Source organism: Panthera tigris, chromosome A1 (genome assembly GCF_018350195.1).
Source record: "Panthera tigris isolate Pti1 chromosome A1, P.tigris_Pti1_mat1.1, whole genome shotgun sequence".
Classification (NCBI taxonomy): Eukaryota; Metazoa; Chordata; class Mammalia; order Carnivora; family Felidae; genus Panthera; species Panthera tigris.
The window spans coordinates 128788655-128812964 of record NC_056660.1 but is presented as its reverse complement, the minus strand read 5'-3'; the positions used below and the strand labels follow the sequence as shown (position 1 = coordinate 128812964).

At 43.6% G+C, this 24310-nt stretch overlaps 2 long non-coding RNA genes across 3 annotated transcripts in view; one reads left to right on the top strand and one right to left on the bottom strand.

Annotated features, from left to right (window-relative positions):
• LOC122238834 overlaps positions 1–17222 on the bottom strand; it is a 97965-nt gene extending 80743 nt beyond the window's left edge. Inside the window, exons 1-2 of the long non-coding RNA XR_006218020.1 lie at positions 17069–17222; positions 15024–15149 (exon numbers count right to left, since the gene is read on the bottom strand). This is a non-coding gene — a long non-coding RNA (uncharacterized LOC122238834). The remainder of the gene's footprint in view (positions 1–15023; positions 15150–17068) is intronic.
• A 93-nt stretch (positions 17223–17315) lies between these two features.
• Positions 17316–24110, top strand: LOC107179425. Of its 2 annotated transcripts, XR_001510039.2 has the most exons (3): positions 17316–17489; positions 17941–18058; positions 23765–24110. It is a non-coding gene; the product is annotated as an uncharacterized LOC107179425 (long non-coding RNA). The 2 variants fall into 2 exon arrangements; XR_006218017.1 differs by lacking the exon at positions 23765–24110 and having other exon boundaries at positions 17320–17489; positions 17941–18118.
• Positions 24111–24310: the final 200 nt, after the last annotated feature.

The window sequence follows — 24310 nt, the reverse complement described above, 5'->3', positions numbered from 1 at the left end:
GGATACTGAAGGTCACTCCTTCCAATGAGCAGAGCTGTGAACAATCCACTTGCTCCTTTCACTTTATGGGTAGGGAGAAGTAGTCTGAGTTACAGGTATATCTGGACCCATGGGCGGTGGTGAATGGCTTCCTGATTGGGTCAGAAGCCTCAAAGGCTTGAAGTTTGGAGACAAAAAAGAAAGCATGGAGAAAATCTTATAGATGGACCTATGCTACTGGGCACACAACACTCGGATCTCTGTCTCAAATCCAGGTGCACCAGAGCACCTCCCCTACAAGTGTGGCACCAAACCACTAGGTGCACAGGATGTCTTGAGGATGCCAGCTAGCCTCTTTCCCTAGCCCCTCTAGGACTTGCATGACAGAGGGGACATGGAGCAGAGATGTAGGGTCTGCATGGTCCCAACAGTATGTGTGCCATCTCACAAAGACTGGTCTAGCAACTGTACTGAATCACTGAAACTGCTGTACTAGTCACCAGAGAGACTGACAAGGAACCCTCCATATGGCACACACTCCTTAAGGAAACCAGCAGTCACTTGGAGGTAGATCTTTTCCATCAGATACCCTCTATCCTGGAGGGAGCATTGTCTCAGCCTTACCGGAAATGGATGTGGGTTTGCCTTCCCTGACCCAGCATCTCTGCCAACACCGCCATCTGCTTAACCATTCTGATGTATGTGCACACCTAGATGTTTGAGGAGTTATTACCCCAGAGGCAACCCTTGACCACTTGGCACCAGGAGCCAGGAAATGATCCATCCTCACTTCCTCTCCTTAAGAGGACGGTCCTCAAAGGTCCAAGGAGAACAGAGCCAATTTGACCACACTAGGAACCAGAACAATAAAGCACCTTGGGTTCCTTTCTCTCCATCTTGTTTGACATCTCTTACTTCCCCATTCCTGGTGCCAGTGTTTCCCAAATAAACCACCTCCATCATGCTCCTTTCTCAGGTTTTGCTATCTGAGAGAACCTAGGCTAAGATGCTATCTCAGACCTCTTCACAAAACATGATTTTTCTGTGAAGTGAGGGGTCCATGTGCTGTAATTCAAGCAATCTCTACTCATGTGGGCACCAAGGTGCTTTTTTGTTTGTCTTCTTGCTTGCTTGTTTGCTTGCCTGCTTATTTTTAGGCAAGAAAAAAAATTGGAGAACACAAAATATCAGGTTCCTGCTTAGGTTATTATAGATAGCCTATTATAGATAACCTCTATTTGTGGATGCAACGCCCATCACACTGGCCTTCAGGTAGGCTGTGCAGGTGATGCACTGCACAGGGACCTTGTCTAGGGGGTGGGTGGGTCTTCACTCACTAGGCAGAGTCCTGGCACAGGCTGCATCTGCCCAGAGGAAGGGTGGCTGGCTCCTAATTCCCAAAAGGAACTAGTGGCTCATTAAGTCATGTACCTGAGAGGAACCTCCACGCAAGGAGGCCACATTTCCTATACACCAGAAGATCATCCTATAGACCAGTAAAGTGCAGCATCCACCCCATTCCCACCTGTGCTGTTTAGCTCTTGAGAGCCTCACATTTGGTTCAAAGCTAAGAGCATTATTTTTCTTAATTAAGTAAAAACTCAGAACAAAGCTCAGCAGTCCAGAAGTAGTGAGAAAAACATGTTTTTGAAAATAAAACAAAATTATCTAAGGCTAGGCCAGCCCCTCCTATGGACAGATGAGGAAACCGAGTCCAGAACCACTTCTGCATGGCCGGCTACTCTCGCCAGGCCAGGTGTCAGGCTCCAGCCAGGGCATGGCTCGGTAGTGTCTGTGAGCCAGCTCATGTTCTGGTAAAGAACTTCTGCCATTGACTAAATGACCCCTTTCCTGAAAGCAACGTGATGAGGAGGAGTAAAGGAAGAAGACAAAACACGGCACAAACTTAAAATTATACATTTTTCACTTGTGCGTGTTGTTTTGAAGGAGCTTCTGGGTTTTATGAACACTAAACAATCTCTTGTGACTCTGGTTACTACACGTCTGGAAAACTGTGTACATGTGGTGCATTCTCATTATTTCAATGTATATTGAATGCCAGGCCAAAAACAGGATAAAAGAGATTTGTTGAATGGCCATTTGACTGTTGTGCTTCCAACAAGCCAGGGACATTGGGGCCTTTTCACTCGCTGGTGGCACAGCTGTGAGAGTGTTCTGTTGTAAGTGGTAACTGATCATATTTCACTGTGAAATGAAAGATGAAATTAATGAAAGATCTAGTTATAGATCCTCTAAGAAGAAGCCAAGAAAGAGACACAGTAAGATGGTTTCCAAGAAATGAACTAAAGAGCAGGAAGGATGGTACTGTGGCCCAGGTTTAAAGAATTGGTAAATTCCAGCTAGAGCTCTTTCATTTACCTCCACATTTGGTGCTGGCTCTTCCTCATTACCTTTCCCCAGGGGTTATTCCTTATCCTTCTCAAGTGAACAGATCAGTGATAATGGCAATGCACTTGACATCTTCCATGCAAGGAGGGAGTCTGCCCACATCCTCTCCTTCACCCCAGAGCAGGCAGCTGAACTGGAACACATATTTGCCATGGCTCTCCAGGGGGCACATTTTGGAAACTTAAGACCCACCTGGTGGATCTGGGCCCCCAAATTCTCACCACCCTGCTTTCTTTCCTGTCTTATCTCAAGGAATAGGAAACTGAGAAGCAGCCACTCACTTGCCCCTGTCTGCTGGTTGCATAATGCTTGGGGTCTACACACCTGCAGGAAGTGACCCAGGAGGAAGTGAGGTTTGAAGGGTGAATGAGATTTCTGCAGACTGTCACCTGCACAGTGGGAAGAGTGTCCCAAAATGTGAGGAACTTGTTTTGCATCTTAGGCAGGCACAGAGTGTGGATCCACTTCAAACCCGAGGAGGCGATTCTACTCCCTCTGCTTCAAAGTAGCAGGGAGGGAAAGAGTGGCCCTTTTGTATAATACTGGAACCCCACTTCTTGGTCAGAGTCCCAACTCTGTTGCTCATCAGCTCTGTGACTCGAAGCAACTACTTTAACATCTCTATCCCTTATCTTCCTTATGTGGGAGCTGAGGACAATAGCAACTAACATTTACTGACGGTTTGCTATGTGCCAAGCCCCAGTTCAGAACTCTTTACTCAGAGTTCATTCATTTATTCCTCATAATGATCCCCTGAACTAGACAGGATTACTGTCCCCATTTTGCAGATGAGAAAACAGAGTGACACAGCTGGGGAATGACAGAGGCAGCATTCAAACCCAATGATCTGGCTCCATTATTCATACCCTTAGCCACTCAATAAAGTGGCAAACAACATCACCTCCTTCACAGGGTATGTTGAGAGATGGAAGTGAGTTAATCATGAGGAGTGCTTAGAGCACATAGTGCCAGCCATCTGCTCAATAAATGTGCGCTCCCTCTACTCTCATGTTCTGCTCTCATTTGGGGCTGCTGGTGAGGATGCTGGAGTCGAAGAGGGAATGGGCATAGAGATGGGACAGCAATAACCAGCCTGGGAGAGCCAGGGTGATGTGGGTCTACCTTTCCCTAGCAGTTCCCCCTTCCACCCAGGCAAGAGGAGGAATGTACAACTCTCTCTGTGTAACAGCCCACAAAGAATCTCTGTGCTCACTTTGGGCCAGGTGAGCTGTGATCCCATCCCCATGCTTCTGAAGCTCTCAGCACAAGCAGGAAAACCAGATCACTCACCTCGTATGGCCCCAACAGGCTTTTCCTTTCTGTTTTAGTTTTTCTGACTAGGAGACGCCCTTTTCTCCAGGGGACTGACATCAGGGTTCTGCTCCCTGTGTTTGCTGTGTGTCCCCCATCGTCAGACCTATTTCCTGCCTTCTCTGTTCTGTGCACTAGCAGGCTAAGTGCTGTGAACTGTTCTTGATTCCCTTGCCGGTGGGCTTCCTGTTGGGCTTGGTCAGCAATGGGAGTCGCCAGCAGGAAAGAAGAAGGCAGGAGGAAAGGGATCAGAGTATTTCCTCCCTGCTTCACTGGTGTCTGACAAGACCTGTGACCCTTCTCCACTCCAGCTTCCCCTGAGGGTATCCCTCCTGCACAGCACCAGCCCCTGGGCTCTGGTGACTGTTTCCTCCTCTTGTCCCTTTGCCCTGGGGCGCCTGTGGCACCTGTGGCTTCCCACTGTTTCTGGTATCTGGGTGCTCCCACCTCTGTTTACACCCCTTACCCATTTCACACCACTGTAAACTGTGCCTTAATTCATGCTCTGCATTTCCCCATCTGGTTGAACTCAGGGCCCTGCTAGGACCATGGGTGATACACTTACAAGTCAAGGGATCATTTTACCCATGAAGCTCAGAGGCTGTACCTGTTCCATTAATTATTGTTCTAAAAGTTAATCTGATTGTGAATGTTGACTAGTGCAACATTAATGTTGACTAACGTTAAAATTTAGAAATGATAGATGAGCATAAGAAAGAAAACAAATACCACATGTATTCTCAGCCCCCAAAGATAATCACTGTTTTACCATGTGCATTTCTCCTAATTGCAAACGGATCATCTTGCATTGGTTACTGGCTTAAATATACAATGAATAATTTTCTTCATCAATAAATATACCTCAACATTAATGAATTTACTTCTAAAACCTCTAACGCAAAATCCCTAATGGCTGTACTGTATCCCATGTAAGCCACTACTATAGTTTAATCAGCCCTCTGCTAACAAAGATTCAGGTAGGTTCCAATTTTTCCTGATTATAAACACTGCTGCAATAAACATCCTTATACAATATAAAATACTTAAAAATACAACCGATAAACAGTCTTCCTACAGCAAAAGCCTCGCTTATGCTGTAGCAGCAGGGTCACCCCCTCTCAAGAGATAATAATATCTGCCTTCACTGCCTCCCACTGATGTTGTGAGGTTCAACTGAGAAAATGTATAAGTTCGTTCTTGATATGCTGTAACGTGTATGGGGTGACTATTACAGTATGATCTAATTCTATCACAACAGCCCTGCAAGGCAAGCATGGTGGAGATATCCTCCAGGCACATTGTCCTGACAGTTTTGCCAGACATAAAGAACTGAAGGCTTACTTTTAGGCTTTTATACATTTATGTCTCTTTAGCACAACAAAGAATCATGCGTAAGAAAAAGCAGCCTTCCAGTACAAGAGTAAACTACCAGCTGGTTGTACATTCGATCTGTTCTGGTGCATGTTAACTCACTGTGTCCCTTCCAGAGGACCGTGTCAAACAATCGAAGGAGTGTGAATCATCTGAGAGGTCCCTGGGGCTCTGAGGTCCCTCACCGCAAATGTTGGCTACCCCAACCCCTAGAGCTGACTAGTCATAAGAACTACTTTCCAGTCCTTCCTTGATAGTCTCTTCCAAAAAACCACTTTAGATAACTGCATGATTAAAAAAAAAATCAGCAGTAGTTTGGCTTTTTTTTTTAATTGAAACTTTTATGTCAGGTGGAGAAGCTACATTGACATCTCACATAAAAACCACCCTGTCACTCAGAAGAAGGCATTCCACTTTGGATGAATTCTTGATTTACCTTCTACAAATCTAAGTTCGTGGATGTTCTCTGCTCTTGCTGAAGCAATACTATTAAAATGTCAAACATAGTTTCCTGGAGCAAGAGACCTACACAGATTTCAATTCTTAATGAAAGGCACCAGACAAGTTTTCAAAATCTGACTTGCGTCATGCTTAATGCTGTTTGTTAACTAGTGTGAAAAGAAAAGGTTTCAGTGCATGAAAGCAGTTATGTTCTATGAAGGTAAATGATGTTCTCAGGCATGATATTCTATATGATTGCTTGTTTTCTATTGTGGTTTCATTTTCCACAAAAGTCCAATAAAGGGGACATAACCCTATTTTATAATGCCATCAACTGCTTTTATTTTAAATCCCCATGAATTAAGAGGGGGCACAAAGCCTTCCCTCTGACTGTTTTCTCAACTACTTGTTCATTTTTATCTCTTCTGGGAAGGGCAGAAAGGAGGATCAGGATATGGTGTTTAATGTGCCAGATATAACTCACCTCAACAGCAGCAGAGGCTCATGGCTTGCTTTCTGTGTGAGTCAAGGAAACACCTGCCACCTGGTCCCACAACCTGATCTAGGGGTCTTGGCAAAGAAAGGTGTGCATGCCTTCCAGAGACGCTGAAATTGCCTTTGTTTCCTTCCTTCCTAATCTTATCTCTGTAGATATTCCACTGTTTCCATGGGTTTATTCATTTCCACCACCACTACTGCCTCATGGTTGGTTTTTTTTTTGTTTTTGGTTTTTTTTTTTTTTTTGTGGTTGTGTATTCAACCAAAGAAAATGAGTAAGAAAACAATTATGATAGTGAAAAAAAAAAGATTCAAAACTGCCATATGTGAGACCCATGGGAGTCCCTGATTAATTTTCATTTTCATCATTTAGTTCTAAGCTTGGCCTGATTCACTAAATGTGTGAATAAGTATGGTCATGGACTTGATTTCCTTGCAGCTTTGGGAAAAAAAAAATGAACCAGCCCAAGTCTCTTTCTTACCATGATCGGTTCCTGAAAGGCAAGGGCTGATGCCATGTGCATGTGGCCCCAACACCACAGCAGCAGACCTCTGTCACACAGCAATTCCCAAAGTGGGAATTCTGAAAGATTTTAGAGAGCACTCAGCTAACACTGAAAGCATCAGGTTGGAGATAAAATTATCCATTCCTTTGTTTGTGTCTCCCTTGTCTTTTCTGGGATGCATATCCTCCTGCCCATTTTCAGTGCCCAATATACTGATTCTGAAATAATAATCAGCGAATAGTTACGATGGTTAGGGCATTCTAGGAGCCTAGCATGATAAGAGCACACAAAGTACTTGGAGAAATGCAAAAGTGGGAAGACCACTGCATTCTGGGAACCATTAGGAAAGGCTCCTAGAAGAGCAGAGGCAAGCTGAGCCTTGGACAGGTAGGAAGGTCATGTGGGACTAAGCGATGTGGGCAAAAGAAGGGAAGACATGGCATTTGTGGAGCATAGTTTGACAGAGCTGAAAAGGTAAGTTTGAACAGGTGTGCTAAGGAAGTTGTGAGTCTGATTAGAAAAAGTTTTCACCAAGGGGCACCCACCCCTAAAGGCAGCATGTCTTTAGGAACCAGTTGGTTCAATGAAAGCCCAAGAGATTTCTACCTGATCCTACAGGCAACAGAAAGGAGAATGGCATTGGGACAGATATCTTTAAGGACTATTCATGTGACACTAATGACCAAAATGGGGGTCGAGAGTCTCCTATGCACTCCAGCTGAGGGGCCATGAGGCTGAGGAGACAGTGGCCATGGCATTGGAGAGGGTAGAAGTGAATGATCAAGGTTGGCCAAGAAGACTTAACAGAACTCAGAGCTTCCCACAGTCCTCTCAGTATATATGTCATGAAAAAAGGCTTTTTCTTTCTCTAAAAGTCTCCCCATTCTATTCCTTTGCTTTGCCCTTAATGGTCTGACCAGCTATGCTGTGCTAAAACGTTAAGGGTAGGGGTGCCTGGGTGGCTTAGTTGGTTAAGCGTCCAACTCTTGGTTTCAGCTCAAGTCATGATCTTGCGGTTCATGGTTCGAGCCTCGCTGCCGCTGCAGGTGCAAATGAAGCTTGCTTGGGATTCTCTCTCTCCTCTTTCTCTGCCCCTCCTCTGTTCACTCCCTCGAAAGAAAGAAAGAAAGAAAGAAAGAAAGAAAGAAAGAAAGAAAGAAAGAAAGAAAGAAAGAAAGAAAGAAAGAAAGAAAGAAAGAAAGAAAAGAAAGCACACCTTTAAAATGTTAAGGGCAGATTATGACTTAAAATAAGAGCAAGATAACAAAATTGCACAGTGATGAGAAATATTGAGCAGTGAGCACACTGTAAGAAATAACTTGTCAGAGAATTTCTTCAAAATTCTAGTAAAATACAGTTTCGAAAAGTAAGAAAACAAAAAAAATTGGACAGGGTTGCAAGGAGTTACACAAGAAGCCATTTACTCCAAATTTCTCTTCAAGTTGTGGCATTTGGGTTGTGGCTGATTGCTGTGACACCAAGAGAAAGCACATTGGCTTGGATTAAATATCATTATTCTGCTTTCCAAATTGCCTTGATTGCTCAGGGTCATAGCCCTCCACACATCTGGACTCCAGGAATGAGTCATTTAAAGAGGCACCCCCAAACAGAAGTTTCTGTTCTCTCCCCTTGCTCTATTGCGTGCTGTGTACTTGGACCGCCTGTTAAACAAATCAGGGAAGAAAACAGAAGTACTTAAAGCAGTCATGCAAATTTCCACAGGCATAGGGTCTGAAAGAAATTGGGCCTGGCCAAAATGACCTCAGGCGTCTGCCGAGGAAAAGAATCTTGCTTCTAAGAATGTTCTGCAGCCTTCCACGTCTCCTTCCATGACAGGCATCAGTGGTGTGACAATTAAGTGTGGTGGGTGGGCATTTCTGTGGGCTGGGAGCCTATTTTAACTTCCAACTGTGGGAGTGAGCTTTAACTCTGTGCTAAAATTAGGGGAATCCAGCAACTCCTGTGGTTATTTCAATCAGTTCCCACTTATTGAGTAGCAGCAGCACAGTTAAGTAATAACATGGTAACCTTGCCAAGACATAAATGAAATGCTGAGTGTTGCCCAGTTGGACCTGAAATCACTTCAATGATCTAAGTGGAGAGCCAAACCGACAAAAGGACTGCTGGCACCTCTGAGGTGGGGGGAACTGGGGACATGGAAATAGAGTCCCCACGGCAGCTCCTCCGACGCTTGGGGAAATTTTAAGGGAGCAGGAACCGACTGGCCAGGCAATCCAAATTTCCCTAACAAAATTCCAAGATCCACAGTGGTCAGGAAACCTTGATTTGACCTCCCCTCTCAGAGACCACACACTGGCTCTGCCAGAGCAGCCCACAGCCAGAGCCAAGGCATCCATGAGACCTTGGCCCTGGTGCTTGAGTTCACACCATAGTAATGAGTGTAATAATGATCTAGATAAGCAGCTTCTCACGGCTGCACTGTGCAGAGTGTTGTTCCGACTGGCTCCACTCTGGGAGGAGGATGCTTCTCTAGCTGAGAGAGAGAAAGGCCATGATGCCAGCTTCCAGTTCAGAGCAGACGGCCGAGAGAAGGAGAAAATGAAAAGGAGGAGGGGGGCAGAACCAGAAGCCTTGAAGAAAGGTTCTATCAAGATGCGTGGAGCACCACGGGCAGAGCCCCTCTCTCCACTGGGCTGAGGGGAGAGACAGAGGGAGAGAGAGGAGGGAGACCCGAGGTGGCAGAGGTCACTGATTACCACAGATGGAGCACCTGAATGCAGCGTTCTTCATTTCACCTTCCCCACCCTTCTGACTGTGGTGGCTATGTTCCTCTGCATGGTTAGGTTGATCCAAGTTCAAGTGCAGCCCACAGTCAAGGGGCAGGGGTTATACAGAAGCAGGACAACCAGGAGGCAGGATCATCGGTAGCCATCACAGAAGTCTGCTACCATGCACACCATTATCATTTAGCCCATCTGCTGAGAAGCAGAATGAACCACAGGAAAGAAAGGAGGAAATCAGCCGACTATGCTACAGGTCTCACAGTGGTCTGAACCTTGGCTGCATTCCAGAATTATCTAGGGAGCATCTAAAAACTACTGACACCTGGACCCTACCCCCAGCTATTCTAATTTAATTAGCCACAGGCAGGACCTAGACCTCAGAACGTTTAAACTTCCTCATGCGATTCCAATGAACTGCAGGATTGGCAAACACTGATTTAGTCTTTCCTGCAAAGGTCAGGTAGGGACAAGACTGAACAGAGAGCATGGGCATAGGTTATGAGCATTTCCAGGTGGAAAGGCCCATTAAAGGTCATCAAAAGAGGACCCCTCATCCCCTGAGGGTTGAGTCAACTCCATACCATCCCTGACAAGGAGAGGTGCCTTGGCCTCTGGAAATGTCTTCTCCCCCACTCCATACACAAGGCCAGGTAGCACACAGTGGGACACAGCTGCCTGCTTGAAGGTCACCTTGTGTTGAACTGATTTCATTGATATGTTCTTATTCCTATCCTTTGAGTTTCAGTAGAAAGGCAAAAAGAGAATTCCACATAATGTTATAAAAAAATATGAGAACCAACCATATTATTGGATTCAAAGTTTGGTCCTGTCATACTGTCAAACAATGAGGAAACCTGTTCAGGTCGGAGGGGCAGTTCTTAGTAGTTCCGAAGTTCATCTCTCCTCTCTCTACCCCTAGAAACTCACCTGTCCTACCTCCCATCCCCTGTACACAATGGCATCTTTCTTATTCTGACAAGAGCTTAATGGGTTACTATGCCTTTGAACAAGTGCCTTCACTGCCTTGTCCTGAAGTTGGACCTCCACAGAAAAGTTAGTAGCTTTTGTTTCATTAATTAATTGTTTTCACTCAATAATTTTTAATGTTCTTTTTAACGTTTCTTTATTTTTGAGACAGAGAGAAGGACAGAGAGAGGGGAAAACACAGAATCCAAAGCAGGCTCCAGGTTCCAGGCTGTCAGCACGGAGCCCAATGTGGGGCTCAGACTCATGAACTGTGAGATGGTGACCTGAGCCAAAGTCTGATGCTCAACCGACCGAGCCACCCAGGCATCCCAACAAATCTTTATTAAAAGTCAATTCCATGCCAGGTTCCCAGAGATACTGTGGTGGGGCAAAAGCAGCCACTGTTCTGCCTTCATGGGAGTCCTCACTATATAATCATACACACAGGTCACAACTGTGATCAGTGGTATGCAGGAAAGCACATCTTGGGGCCAGACTTGCTGTGGGTGTGAGGGAAGGTGAGGCTGGAGTTAAGATGGGTAGAAGGGTGTGGAGGAGGCAGTTGTGGGAAAGGTGGAGAACTGGAAGAGTGGTTCAGACATGGGGAAGAAGCATGGGCAAAGGTCCTGGGGAGGGAAGGAATATATATAGAAGAGGAATTGAAAATATTGCTGTGTGGCTAAGGACAAGTGGGAGGGAGCTCAGGAGGGAGTGTGGCTGAGGAAAGGGTAGGAGCCATGTTAAGACATATTATCATTATCACAAGAACAACAGAAGCCCATCAAAATGTGTTTATCAGTCAAGGGCAAATGCAAAGATGTCAGAAAGAGCCTCTAAAGTAGTTACTCTTCTACCCTCAATTTATACCATTACTCTGCATTTGGGTCTTAGAATATGGGTTTCTCCTCTGAGAAAATGGAAAATCCTTTTTACGTAACCAAAGGCCTCTACCATTATTCATTCTACAGCTATTCCCAGGCACCTCAAATGCACTGGGAAGTGCCCCCTGGCCAATGTCCATATAGAGCTTACACCCAGGGGAGAGAGACAGACAAGAAACAACAGCCAAACTGCCAGGAGCCATCCTGGGGCTCCTGATATTCCCACTGCTTCCCCGCACCCAACATCCTCAAACTGGCATTGGTACAAAGTTGAGATTCCCAAATACAACAATAAACAAGACAAAGTCCCTCTTTAATCAGTCTAGTGATAAAAGACAGTTAATACAAAAAGAAATGCATATACATACACAAACCAGGTAGTTATAATTGCTATGAAAAATAAATAAGATAAGGGAGATACCAAATGATGAAGGGTTTGACACTTTATATACAATGGCCAAAGAAGGCTTCTCATTAAGTCACATTTCAGCAGGCAGCACACTAGGAAGTTATATGAGGAAATAGCACTCCAGGGAGATGGTATGGCAAGGGCAAAGATCCTGAGGTAGAATTATGCTTAGCATGTTCTAGGAACATAGGGAAGTCAGTGTAACTAGAGGCGAGCAAGCAGTGAGTGGGGCAGCAAGGGGAGATTGTCCCTAGGGAGTAGAGGGTTCTGGTGTCAGACAGGGAGGCAGGAACCAGGTCACAGAGTCTTCCAGGCCACGGGAAGGAGTTTGGATTCAGTATTGCAGTGGAAAGTCTGCATCTATAATAAAGCCTTGCACAGAGTGGTTAAGTGCTGAGAAAAAACAAACCAGGTTAAGGAGATAGAGACTGGAAAGCTGGGGAAGCTATTTAAAACAATTTGTCAGAGAAGTTCTCTCTGAGGAAGTGACTTTCGGACTGAGTCTTGAACTATGTGAAGCAGCAACCATACAGATTGCTGGGAAAAAAACAGTTCCAGGCAGAGAAAATAGCACCGAAGTGGGAATAAGCTTGATACATTCTGGAAAGAGCAAGAGGGTCCCATGGCTGGGGCTTGGTGTGGGAGGAAGGATGGAGGGAGATTAGGCTGGGGAAGCAGGCAAGGGCAGTTCCAGAGGCCCTTGAAGGCCAGAGTAAGGCCTTCTATTCTAAATGCACTGGAAAGACTTTGACGATTTCAAATAGAGAAATGGCATGATATTTGTTTTAGTAAGATTCCTCTGACTGCTGTGTTGAGGACAGATGATAGCAAGGACAAGGTAGAAGTGAGGATGTGGGATGAGAGGTGGCTGAAGTAGTTTCGGCCTAGGACAGCAATGGCTGTGATTAGGTTCTGGATTGAGTTCAAAAGCAGCACTCACTAATGCCTTAGACACAGGGGTGGGGGGACAAAAGAAATCAAGACAGCTCTTGCTTTTGTTTTCTCTTGGTTTGTTGAATGAAGTGAATCAAAACCCAATGGATTTTGCCCTTGAAGAAGAAGAGCATAGATAGAAGCTATAGCCTCAGGCAGGGGTAGGCCTGGGTGAGGGGCCACAGCCTAAGGACAGCAGAGATATGGAGGAGGACAGACAGGCACCATGAGACTGGGAACAGGGAACAAGGAAAGGAACAGGCAGCCTTGGGCACCCCAAAGAGATGGGGTTGGGAAAGATCTGTGGTGGACCGCCTCAGAGTTTTGCTCCCTACGTTTTTACTGTATGTAAAAATGTGTGTGTGTGTGTGTGTGTGTGTGTGTGTGTGTGTGTATAAACCTATGGAATTTAGCCCTTGTATAGCTTGTATATAACACTACCATAAGAACTCTGAACAATTCTTTTGCCCCCAAAAATTCCCTCGTCGTACCCATTAGTTCTATTCTCCATTACTATAGTTTTGTCTCTTTGAAACTGTCACGTAAATTGAATCATATGGTATATAATCTTTTCAGAATTGATTCTTCCACTCAGAATGCCTTTCAAATGCCTTTGAGGTTCATCCAAGTTGTTGCTTTTTATTGCTAAGTATTTCATTGTATAGACACACCCCAGTTTGTTTATCCATTCACTTGTTGAAGGACATCTGGATTATTTCCACGTATGAAGAACGATGCTACAAACATTCACGAATAGGTTTTTGCAGGACCATAATTTACATCTCTCTAGGGTAAATACCCAGGGATTGCTGGATGCTGGTAAGAGTGTGTTTAACTTTAGACTGTTAATATGGTGAATTGCACTTGATCGTGGTAAAATATTCTTTTATAATATATATTGTTGGATTGGACTTGCTAAGAGTTCTTGTGTCTCTTCATGAGGGACATTGATCTGCAGCCTTCTTTTTTTGTATCATCTTTGTGAGATACGGATTAAAGCAGTGTTTAGAGAGAAATTTGTGGCATTATAAATGCGTAGAATAATGCTACAAAAGAAGAAGAACGTATTCAAATCAATAATCTGAACTTCCATCTTAAAGAAGCAGAAAAAGGGAACCAAAATACACCTAAAGCCAAGCAGAAAAAAGAGAGTAATAAAAATGAGAACAGAAATCAATGAAATGACAGGATCTGTTTGGTACCAGGTTAATGTTGGCCTCCTAAGTTAAGTTGGAAAGGATTCTATCCTCTTTCATTTTCTGGAAGAGACTGTATAGAATTGGTCTAATTTCTTTAAATGTTTGAGAGAAATAACCAGTGAGCCTGGAGATTTCTTCTTCAGAAGATTTTAAACCACAAAATCCTGTGTCTTTAATAGCTCTAGAACTATTCAGGTTATCTATTTTATTTTGGTGAGTTTTGGTGGTTTGGGCTTTTCAAGGAAAATCACACAGTTCTTCAAAGTTGTTGAATTTATGTGCATAGAGTTGTTTGTGGTATTCCCTCATGATCTTTTTTTATTGTCTGTAGGATTTATACAATATCTTCTTTCATTCTTAGTACTGACAATTCATGTCTTCTCTCTCCCTCTCCTCTCTCTCTCTCTTTGATCTTGCTAGAAGCCTATCAAATTTAATGATATTTGCAAAGAACCAACTTTTGGCTTTTTACAATTTTCTCCATTGTTTTTCTGTTTTCAGTTTCATTGATTTCTGCTCTTTATTGCTTCCTTTGCTCCCATTGCTGCCATTAAGGGATTGCTTGGGGACTGGGGTGTGAGGAAGAGAGAAAAGAAAAAAAAAACGATGGTTTTTTGCATTCTGAGAATTAGGACTCTCTTTCCCCAGTCCTTGAGCTGTCCTGGAGCTCTCCCCAGCCAGTTCCCTGGAGGCCACTTCTGGTTTTCCGGCTGCATTGACTTCAGGATGGGGGCAATCAGAGGGAAAAAATGGTAAACTCACCACGATTTCCATGGTACTCCAATTTCTGGTCTTCTTCCCCAATCTACTTGCTACTATTTAGTTTTCAGAGTCTTCATCTATTCTGTCCAGGTTATAGTTGTGGTTGGTAAGAACGACCAGGTAGAGTGTGTTTCTTCCATCTGATCCAGACTGAAACTTTTCCCACGTTCTTTGAGCTCGTTCAGAGAGAATTCGGGACCTCATATATGGGGCCATCATATCTTCTACCCCCATCCCTGCTCCAACTCCACTGGCTTCTCTTGTAGCACTACTGCCTTGACCACCATCTGTCTCTCTGGGTTCCACAGGGATTGTCTGCAGTGGAGGCTAAGGCAACTTGGATGACTGACACATCCAGGACCAGACGCACCCTGGGCAGCCAAGAAGCATTTCTTCCTTCAGAGATGAATTCCTACTACATGAGAATTAGTAGTTCATTCCACAGGGGATCCTCAGTGACTTATAAGTCTTGGGGCATCATATTCAAACATCACATTCAGGTTGTCCTGGTTGCCTATGGTTGATTTCATGAAGTTCTCTTCCTGGTCAGACTGATGGTTCATAAGATGACTTAATTGTTCTTATAAACTTATTCAGAAGAAAAATGAGCTTACCTTTTCCTCAGGCTCATGCACACTCCTTGTAGTCCTTTCTCCTATTCAGGTGATTTGTTTCAAATCTCTAGTGCTCTGCTGAGAAGGGCACCCATGGCATCCTTACAAAGTTGAGTACCAATCTTCCTAGGGCAATTACAGAGAAACGTCCCAGTTGCAATACCCTGGCAGGCTTGATGGAGAGGAAGCTTGACACTAAATGAGAGCCCCATCCTTTTCCTACAGGCCCGCCTGAACCAAAGGAGCCTAGCAATTCCAGGGCCCGTCCTTTTAATATATTCTAAAATTAAAGTCAACCTGGAAATGAGGTAGGTGGGTGAGTGGCTGAAGCTAAACGGTCATTGTGTACCAGGCTGGTTATCCCACCGGTTGTTATACGATAACAGAGGATCAGATAAACACAGGCATAACCTCTGCCTCCATTGATAATGTAAATCATCCCTTGTATCATTTGTCTTTCCTTTAGACTGAATACAAAAGGCATAGAAATGAACAATTCATGCCTAAACACAGGAGAGCTCGAAAGCTAGTGTATGTCAGATGTTTACTCTAGGTCATCATTAAGGGGTTGAGTGGATTTGCTTATAAACACAGGCTATTCTGTCGGGGCCGGGGGAGTGGGAGAGACAAAGTGTTTCTTGTCGTGCGAAGACAGCTCTTTTAAAGACACACTGCAACTTTTCTGCCATGCACAGTAAGTTATATAGATAATTCTTTTTATAGGATATGAAATGTTGTCTCCTGAGCAGTGCAAAGCGTAATGTGTTATAGAAACAATGCTCTTTCTCTCCACTTTGTGCAAATGTCATTTTTCATTATCCACTGAGAAAGAGCTCGCTAGAGATCGAAATGAGAGCAGGGCTGCCCTTTCTGCCAATGGTCAGGCGCTTCCTGACACATAGTCAGCAAAGACCTCCATGGGAGCCCTGGGAGTTCTCCCCAGGCGGCTCCCCCAACAGCGAAGTGTGGAGCACAAGCCCCTGAAAGATGTCACATCTTTCCAGGCTGTCCATTTCCGCTGCCCTCATTCTCTGCTCAGGGTTTTGTGGGTGGTGCTGGTGGCTGTTGTTCCCACCCTGTCCAACCAAAGGCAGCTAAAGAAAAAGCGCCAAGACAAACAGAACGAGAGCCTTGGGGACCCAGTAATGGGTACAGAGCGTAGAGTGCGGTAATCATTCTTTTGATTTGTGCTCAGATATGTTTTCTATTTGCTTTCGCACAGAATGCACATTTTCCCTCCGGATTGCAAATAATCTAAACCAGGGTAAAACCATCACAAAGTGGCCTTCAAACATCATGTCTGTATTGGAACTGAATGACTGATCAGACATTTAAATATGGAAACTGGGAATTCGGGTAAATTGCAGAGATACGGTTTTTTAAAACCTGCTCAGAGTTGTTTAAATAATCTTTGCTTTCTTGGGTCTCTCTCTCTCTCTCTCTCTCTCTCTCCCTCTTTCTCTCAAGAATTCTGCAGTTTTTCCTTCTAATTTTGCTCCCATTTGCTCCAATTTTAGTGTCGTTCAATGATTTGTTTGCCTCTAGAAATTATCTTTACATCACTCCTAACAGATGGAACAAGAAAGAAGATGAGATTGAATTATCAACATTCCCAATGTCTGGTCCCTCTGCCCTTTTGCCAGGGTCCATTTCCTGAGCTAATCAACAGCTTCTTACATCGTCATCAGTGCCTACTGTCAAGCCTCTTTGAAGTCAAAGACAAGCAAAGAAATAGGCACACACAGAATGATGGCTGCAGCCCAGTGTCCTGCACACCCCACCCCCCAGGGGAGAGGGGAAAGGAAAAGCTGCGAGGGGGACATGGGATGGGGAGTGCCTGCTGTAGAAAGGAGTGTGCTCACACCCTGCTGGCTGAGGCTCCTGTCTGGTGGAGCCCCTGACAGCAGTTAGGCAAAGGAATCCTACAACAGGGTTCTGGTCCCACGTTAATGTCAAGCACTGGGTTTTCTTTTAGTTACTCAAGGATCAAAGGGAAATTATTCAATAAAAAGGAACTTAAAGGGGACTTCTGGGCCGACACAAACCTTAATCAAAAACACTTGTTCAAATGCAGCTTCCTTAACCTGCCTTTTCATATTGTCTTTCCAGTTCTTATACACATTTGTGATTAAAATAAGGATTTTCTCCATCACAATTCAGCGTTCCCCTCCCTCTCAGCTGACCAGGATCTCACAAGGGTGACATGACAGTTTGTTGCTAAGGAACTGAAGATATATGTCACAATTCAGCATTCTGATGAAGAAGAGTAAATACTTTTCAACAGATTGAACATTGAGTATAAATACGCAGTGTGCATGCGCGTGTGTGTGAGTGCACGCGTACGTGCAAGATTATAACTGACAACAGAGAGAAGAGAAAGCACAAGAGCGTTCCTGTCTGAAACGAGGATGATCAGCCACCTCCTCTATGAAAGCTGCTCTTTAATAACCCTCAGCTGCCTCGCTTGTAAGAATACCATCATGCATTTGAACTTTTCACTTCGGCTTGTTTTGCTCCCCTCTGTTCCGATGCCTGTTCCCTCGCACTGTCGTGTCAGAGATTTATCACGCTGTGACCTCAGTCACGTTCTCTCTGAAAAGGAGTCAAGCACAAACTTCCCAAGTCTCTAATATTCTAGGTGTTCAGCAGGGAGACTGGAACATGAAATTCCTCCCACTTGAAGTACACCCACATCAGTGTTTCTTGAAAATCTATTTATCTTAGTCACGACCTATGAACATGAATAGAACGTGGCTAATGTTTCCCTGGATCCCATGTGCCTGAACACTGGGAAAAGTTAGAATTTATACAGTCGCGATTCCCAGGGAGAAGTGCAATAACTTCACAGTTTTTTTTTTAAATAGAATTCTTTAAGAAGCAGAACATTTAAAATGTGCCCTTTCTTTTTCTTTCGCAGCATTAAAAAAGATCTCTGCCTCTCAATTTGGTTCGCCTGCTATCATGTTGCTGATTCTGTGATTGTCAGATTAAGAAAAATGGGAAAATCTAACAGCAGATAATGCCACAAATGAATGGTATGCATACAATAATAGATAAGTACACACCATGAATTAAAGAGGAAATGGATACATGTAGCAAAGGAAACAGTGATCCTTTGAAAATTGAAGATAAGAGCTTAATTACTTATATAGAAAACTACAGGAAGATGTGACCTGAATTTGATTGAAGAGAAGTAAACGTCGTGGTCAAATCCTTGGGTACTAGGCCAACATTTTGCTTGAATTCTATCCATCTCTCCTGCAGTAGGGGGCCAGTTCGGAGTAATAAGTGTTTACTCTGCCTAATTGAGGAGGTTGGACGCTAATGAGTTTTCTGAACACTGCAGAAAAGAATGTTCCATGTGAGGGGGAAACCAAAAGGTACATGGAAATGAAAAAAAAAAAAAATGCCCTGGGAACATGTGAAAGTTCATTGAGGTGGGCTGGGAGAAGTCCAAACAAAACAGGTTTTAGAAAGAGGTGATGTGGTTAAAAACCACTCACTCACCCTGGCTAGAACACAACTATAAACAGAATTTGACCCTGACCTCCCATAAATGATCCAGGCATTGTTGACAAGCAGACAAACTCAGAGGGTGTCACTTGATTCTGTTCATTATTTATGCTACATGGGACTTCCTTCTGTGCTCCTTGAGGTTTTTCTCCCAACCACCCCAAAAGTTACATTCTACACATAATTTGAGAATAAAAAATAGGAAGCACCTCTAAATTGAAATGCCTAATCAGAAATGTGTAATTGAAGGCAAACCTTTGATTAGTACCAATATAAATTTGGTTTAAGGTGAGTAGGGTTACTGCGTCTCAAGATGAGAACATTTAGGAGCCTCAACATATGCTGAATCCCTGCTGCCCAGGACTCTATTAAGGCGCAGGACAAGAAAAAAAGAAAAAAAAAAAAAAAAAGGATAAACTCTGCCCTTGGGAAGTTAGGACATGACAGCAAAATCGTACCAAAGAGGCACACAGGACTGCATAAGCAAAAGGTTCCAAGAGCGGCCTTGGCTAAATATATTCCCTCAGAGAGGGAGATACTTGTCCTGATATCTAAAACAGAGGTAGAGGGGATGGAAGAAGGTGTCCTTGGGCTAGGGAATCATGCAAGGAAAGACAAGGAGGTTGAAGTAGCCCTGAGATGACTTAGAATATTCTGGTTATCCGTTGCTGTGCAACAAACTATCCCAAAATTTAGTAGTCTAAAACAAACCTTCTATTTTGCTTATAATAGTTGTGCCTCAATAATTCATGAAGAGCTCTGCTGCCTGGTTTATCTCTGATCTACATGGTGTCCACTGGGGCTAGATGGTCCATCTTCAAGATGGCTTCTGCACTCTTAGGTTTGGCACTTGGAGTCCTTGGCCTGCCTCTCTCCCTACCATCTCCCTCACCTCAACTTGGGCTCCTCATAGCATGACAATCCTTAGGATAATAGGATTTCTTATAATAGCAGCTCAGGGTTCCAAGAGAGTGTTCCCAGGGGCACAGCCAGAAGTTCCAAGGTTTCTTATGACCTAACCTTGGAACATCCAGACATCACTTCTACCACATTCTATTGATCAAGCAGGTCACAAAAGCAGTTCATATTGAAGGGAATGGGATTGGACTTCATCTTTCTATTCTTTTTTTAATGTTTATTTTTATTATTTTTGAGACAAAGAAAGACAGGGCATGAGTAGGGGACAGGCAGAGAGAGAGGGAGACACAGAATCGGAAGAGGCTCCAGGCTCTGAGCTGTCAGCACAGAGCCCGATGCGGGGCTCGAACACGTCAACCACAAGCTCATGACCTGAGCCCAAGTCAGACACTCAATCGACTGAGCCACCCAGGAGCCCCTAGACTTCATCTTTCAATGGGAAGAATTACAACAAATCTGTAGCCAACTTTACCACAGAAAGTAATAAATAAAGCAGAATGATTTAAGTAAATGGTCAATGCCAGAGAGCAGGAGCAATTGTCAGAGCAAGAGGCAGAGAATGAGCATAGAGGGCTTTGTAGGTAAGAGATTTGAACTTTAAAATAATATCACCTTTTCGTCCTGGCATATCCTCTCTTGTGGAATGACATGCATCTAAACAAAAGAGGGCACCATGATTTTCTAGAGTTCCCAGGCATTGGGACTAGATGAGCGAAGGAAATTGAAATTCCCCACTTGAATCTCTCCAACAGGATACTTTCTGGTCAGGGCATATTTGGTTGTGAAGAACAGAAACTCATTCAAGCCACTTTAAGGACTATTCAGCACCTCAGGCAAGCATAAGAGCATCCCAGGACAAGAGATAGGGATGGTGGGCCACAAGTTATTTTCTAGGTCGGTCACTACAAACCTGAGAGCCTGGATTACCCTATCTGTCCCTGGTGGTGGTCTGAGGTCTCTCATCTCTGTGCCAGCTTTGATCTCTTGCTTGTCTTCACAGTCGAGCTTTCCCTGCTGACTCAACAGAGAACACAAAACCAAAAATGGCTGCTCCAGGCCTGCATGGCCTTTGATTCCAACCAACCAACATTATCTGATTACAGATTGTTTAATCTATGAAATTGAATTTGGAGGGGTCTCTGGTTAGTTTAGACTAGTCTATGGATTGGCTCCCTTTGAGTTAAATAGCTACTCTTCGTTCAATCAAGTATGGCTGGAGAACAGTTCAGATGTTTAATAAGAAAGTAACATAAAAGCACAGTCACCTATGAAGTCTGCCCCTACGATCAGTAAGGGCACAGGTGGGGAGCCAGTCAAGAGAAAAAGTGTAAGAAGGCTAAGTAACAAGTAAGGAGGATCATGTGGAAAAGAGGCCAGCCCAGAGCTGGGAACTGGGATAAGGACAGAAGAGGTTGGTCCCCAAGCCATTCATGCATATCCCAAACCCTTCCCTGATGGAGGCAGACCCATTTCCTATTGAACTTGCCCTGGAAGCCTTGATGTATGAAGCAGCAAAGTAATGGACAGTAATGGATAGTATCAAAGAAGGGCCTTTCTTCCCTGGCTTTCATAGAGGATGTTAATGCTTATAATAGTATTGGGAGTATCAACCTTCTCCTCCCAGATTATTCTCCAGTACACATACCTACACCATAAGGGAAAGATTGATAGTATAAGCATTGGCTCTTTAATTTTGTCAATAGAAATTATTAATTAAAAAAGTGAGTAGGAAAACAAATCCCAGTTGCAGAAAAGTATTAATGGTCCTTCATACTGTCATAGAAAAATGCAAATCAAGATATTCCTTTTCCCTAATTAGCAGACAAAATCCAGGATAAAGTTTAAGTTGATAAGAGCTCTTTCAACACTGGAGAAAGGTATTGACCTTCCTGTGGTAAAGGTAAGTATGAAGTACATTAAAATAACCATTGTCTCAGTAATCAAGTTTACCTCTACAATAACATTGGACTATGACACTCCATCAGAAATGCTGTCTGCTCAAAATTCTCCAAACAGAAGCCCTGAATGGAATTCTGCTAGGGTAGGAGAATTGTGGCTGGGTAGTCAAAATCAATTTGTCCCTGTGATTGACACGAGGGCCTGTATGGCAGCCAAGCTCTCTCAAACCATCTGTGCTCTGATTATGATCAATAGGTATTCACGATATGCCCGGGAAATGTGCTGTTTGATTACTTTTACATGGGAGAGAAGACAAAACACCTCAGCCTAGAGTCTTTTAATGTGGATGTAGAAGCTGGGTGATGAATTATTAGAATATAGAGTTTGCACTGATAAACTTTTGAACTTTCATTGAACTTGTAGATTAAGAATAGGCAGTTTTTCCAAGAGGAAAATTCACCAGACAACCAACAATTTTTCTTTCACATATTTAAGGGAGATGTTCGATCTGGTAAGGAAATAATAGTAATTTATGTCTTTGATAATTGAGAAGGATTATAGTTCTATACACAGAAAAAGCAACCACCACCCGGGCCCTGTGAGTCACAAAGCCATAAAAGAAGAAGCTTCCAGGTTAAAAGCAGATGAAACCTCCGGATTTGGAGCATGATGTTCTCCTAGAGGGAGCTGAGAAAGGGAAAAGAAATCCCCATCTACTTGTAAAATTAGGGCCCCCTCTCTGCCTTCCTTCCAAACAATGATAATGACGCTTTTCAAATTCAACTTGAGCTTCCACACTAACAGAAACACGTGTGCGCACGCGCGTGCACACACACACACACACACACACACACACACACACACACACACACTCACACACAGAACCATTTCTCTGTGTGCATAGCTCTCTTGCATATACCATAATGCACAAACATAACAGACCCACACTGACCCTCAGTGGGAGACAACTGTCTAAATATAAGCAATGAAGCTGCCTCCTTCAATCTGCTGGGACCCATCATTCTCCAAATATCATTTGTCCTGTAATCTGTAGGAACAGCCTGGAGTAGATGAAAGGTTAAGAAGGAAGATTGCTGACCAGCTGGAAACATGTGTTTGTTATATTCAACTCACTACAAGAAATTATTTTACTGATAAAATAGTGTTAGCTGAGATCAGGTTCCTAAGAGATGGGAATTACTAATTTTGCTACCATGACACTGAACAGCTTGTATTAAAAATACACATCGGCTCATGGCTCTTTGGCTTGGTTGGTACAATGCACCAAAGGCCTCAAGTAAATGCTGGCCACTCTTCAGTTCACTTGCCCTTATTAATAATAGATCCTATCACCTTCCTTCCCTGATCTCTTCACTGTAATGTTTTTGCTTCCATGGAATTCAGTTTGAGGCAATCCTACCACTACTATTAGCATGCATCTTGCTAGATGCTCAAAAATGAGAAGGACACAATCTTATCACAAGTTGCTAATAGCTGATGTTTATAAAGAACCATGGGTGTTATAATGCAAGGCTGGGAAACAGCCAACAAGAGTGAGATATACAGTCTTAAAGAGCAGTCTAAGGATGGAGCCAACAGCTCCATTTGGGGGGATTCAAAGTGCCTATTTCATTTGCAAGGAACAGAGATTTATGCAGGTTTTCTCAAGTCATGAGGGTTAGGTGTTATTTTAAAAACCCAACACCTTGCATGGAAAAGTCATCAAGAACTTGGACAGGCCTGGGTACTCATTATTCTATCTCTTTGTCTGAGGGCATCTCTACCATGTCTGCTGGTCTGGTCTGTCCTCCTATCTCTACTGACTTGGCTTACTCAAAGTTTTTATTTCCCCATAACTATGGTTTGCACATGACTGCTCACGACCTTGACTCTATCTCCTGGTGTTTAGTTTTAGCAAGCACTGCTAACTGTCTTATTTGAATTTCTAAAAAGCAGAGAGGGAACTTAGTTGCCTCTACTCAGATTTCATGTGGCCACACTCTGGGTTTACTGGCCAGCCACTAGATGCACTAATCTATGCTCAGTACCCAACCATAGGCCAATTCTCTATGGCCAAAAGCACCCAGTGAGGGGGTACAAATAAAGCTGCCCCTTCAGCAAGGACAGTTTAATTAATAAAAGGCTTGGCAGGCATTCTAAAGGCTGATCTGCCTAGTCCATGGGATAACTGGGAAAGGTTCCATGGAAGAGGTTACATTTGAGATGATCATAAAAGGATCCTGTGAAAGGACAGGCAAAGGTGGAGTAAACATGGAGGTAATTCCATATGCAAAAACCCAAAATAGTAAAGTAGGGAGTGTATTTGTGGGTATTTTGTTTTGGCTAGGTAGGGCAGTGCTCCTCAAATGTTCTGTGCATGTGAATCACCTAAGAATCTTTTTAAAATGCAGATTCCTACTAACTCTGAGGTAGGACCTGAGATGCTGCCTCTCTAAGTTCCCAGAGGATGCTGACGTGCTGGTACACACTTTGGATAGCAGGCCTAGAAGAAAGAATATGGCAAAGCTTTGAATACCAGGCTAAGAAATTGGTATCCACTCTACTTCAGCGAGTAATAAGCAGCTCTGGAGGACATGAGACCGAAGAATGATATAACCAGAGTGGTGTTAAAAGACAATGGATTCGGCAATGCTTTGTGGGATAAATCAGAAGAGAACTGGAAGATCAGCTATTTAACAATTGTAAAGACCAGGAGAGAGGTAATAAGGACTAAAATAGGACACCTTCTCTGGAAGGGGAAAGGAAAGGATACATAAGATAATATATATAGCCAGTTGAACATGCCCTTCTCAACATCCTTACCAAGTCTTGCCTTACTTAACAAGAGGAGTCACTTCCTCAGGCATCATCTGGTGACATCTTTCTATGTCCTTTCCAGGGTGTCTGCTTTTCATTTCAGATCACATCTAAAGATACACACTCTCTTTTACCTCTAA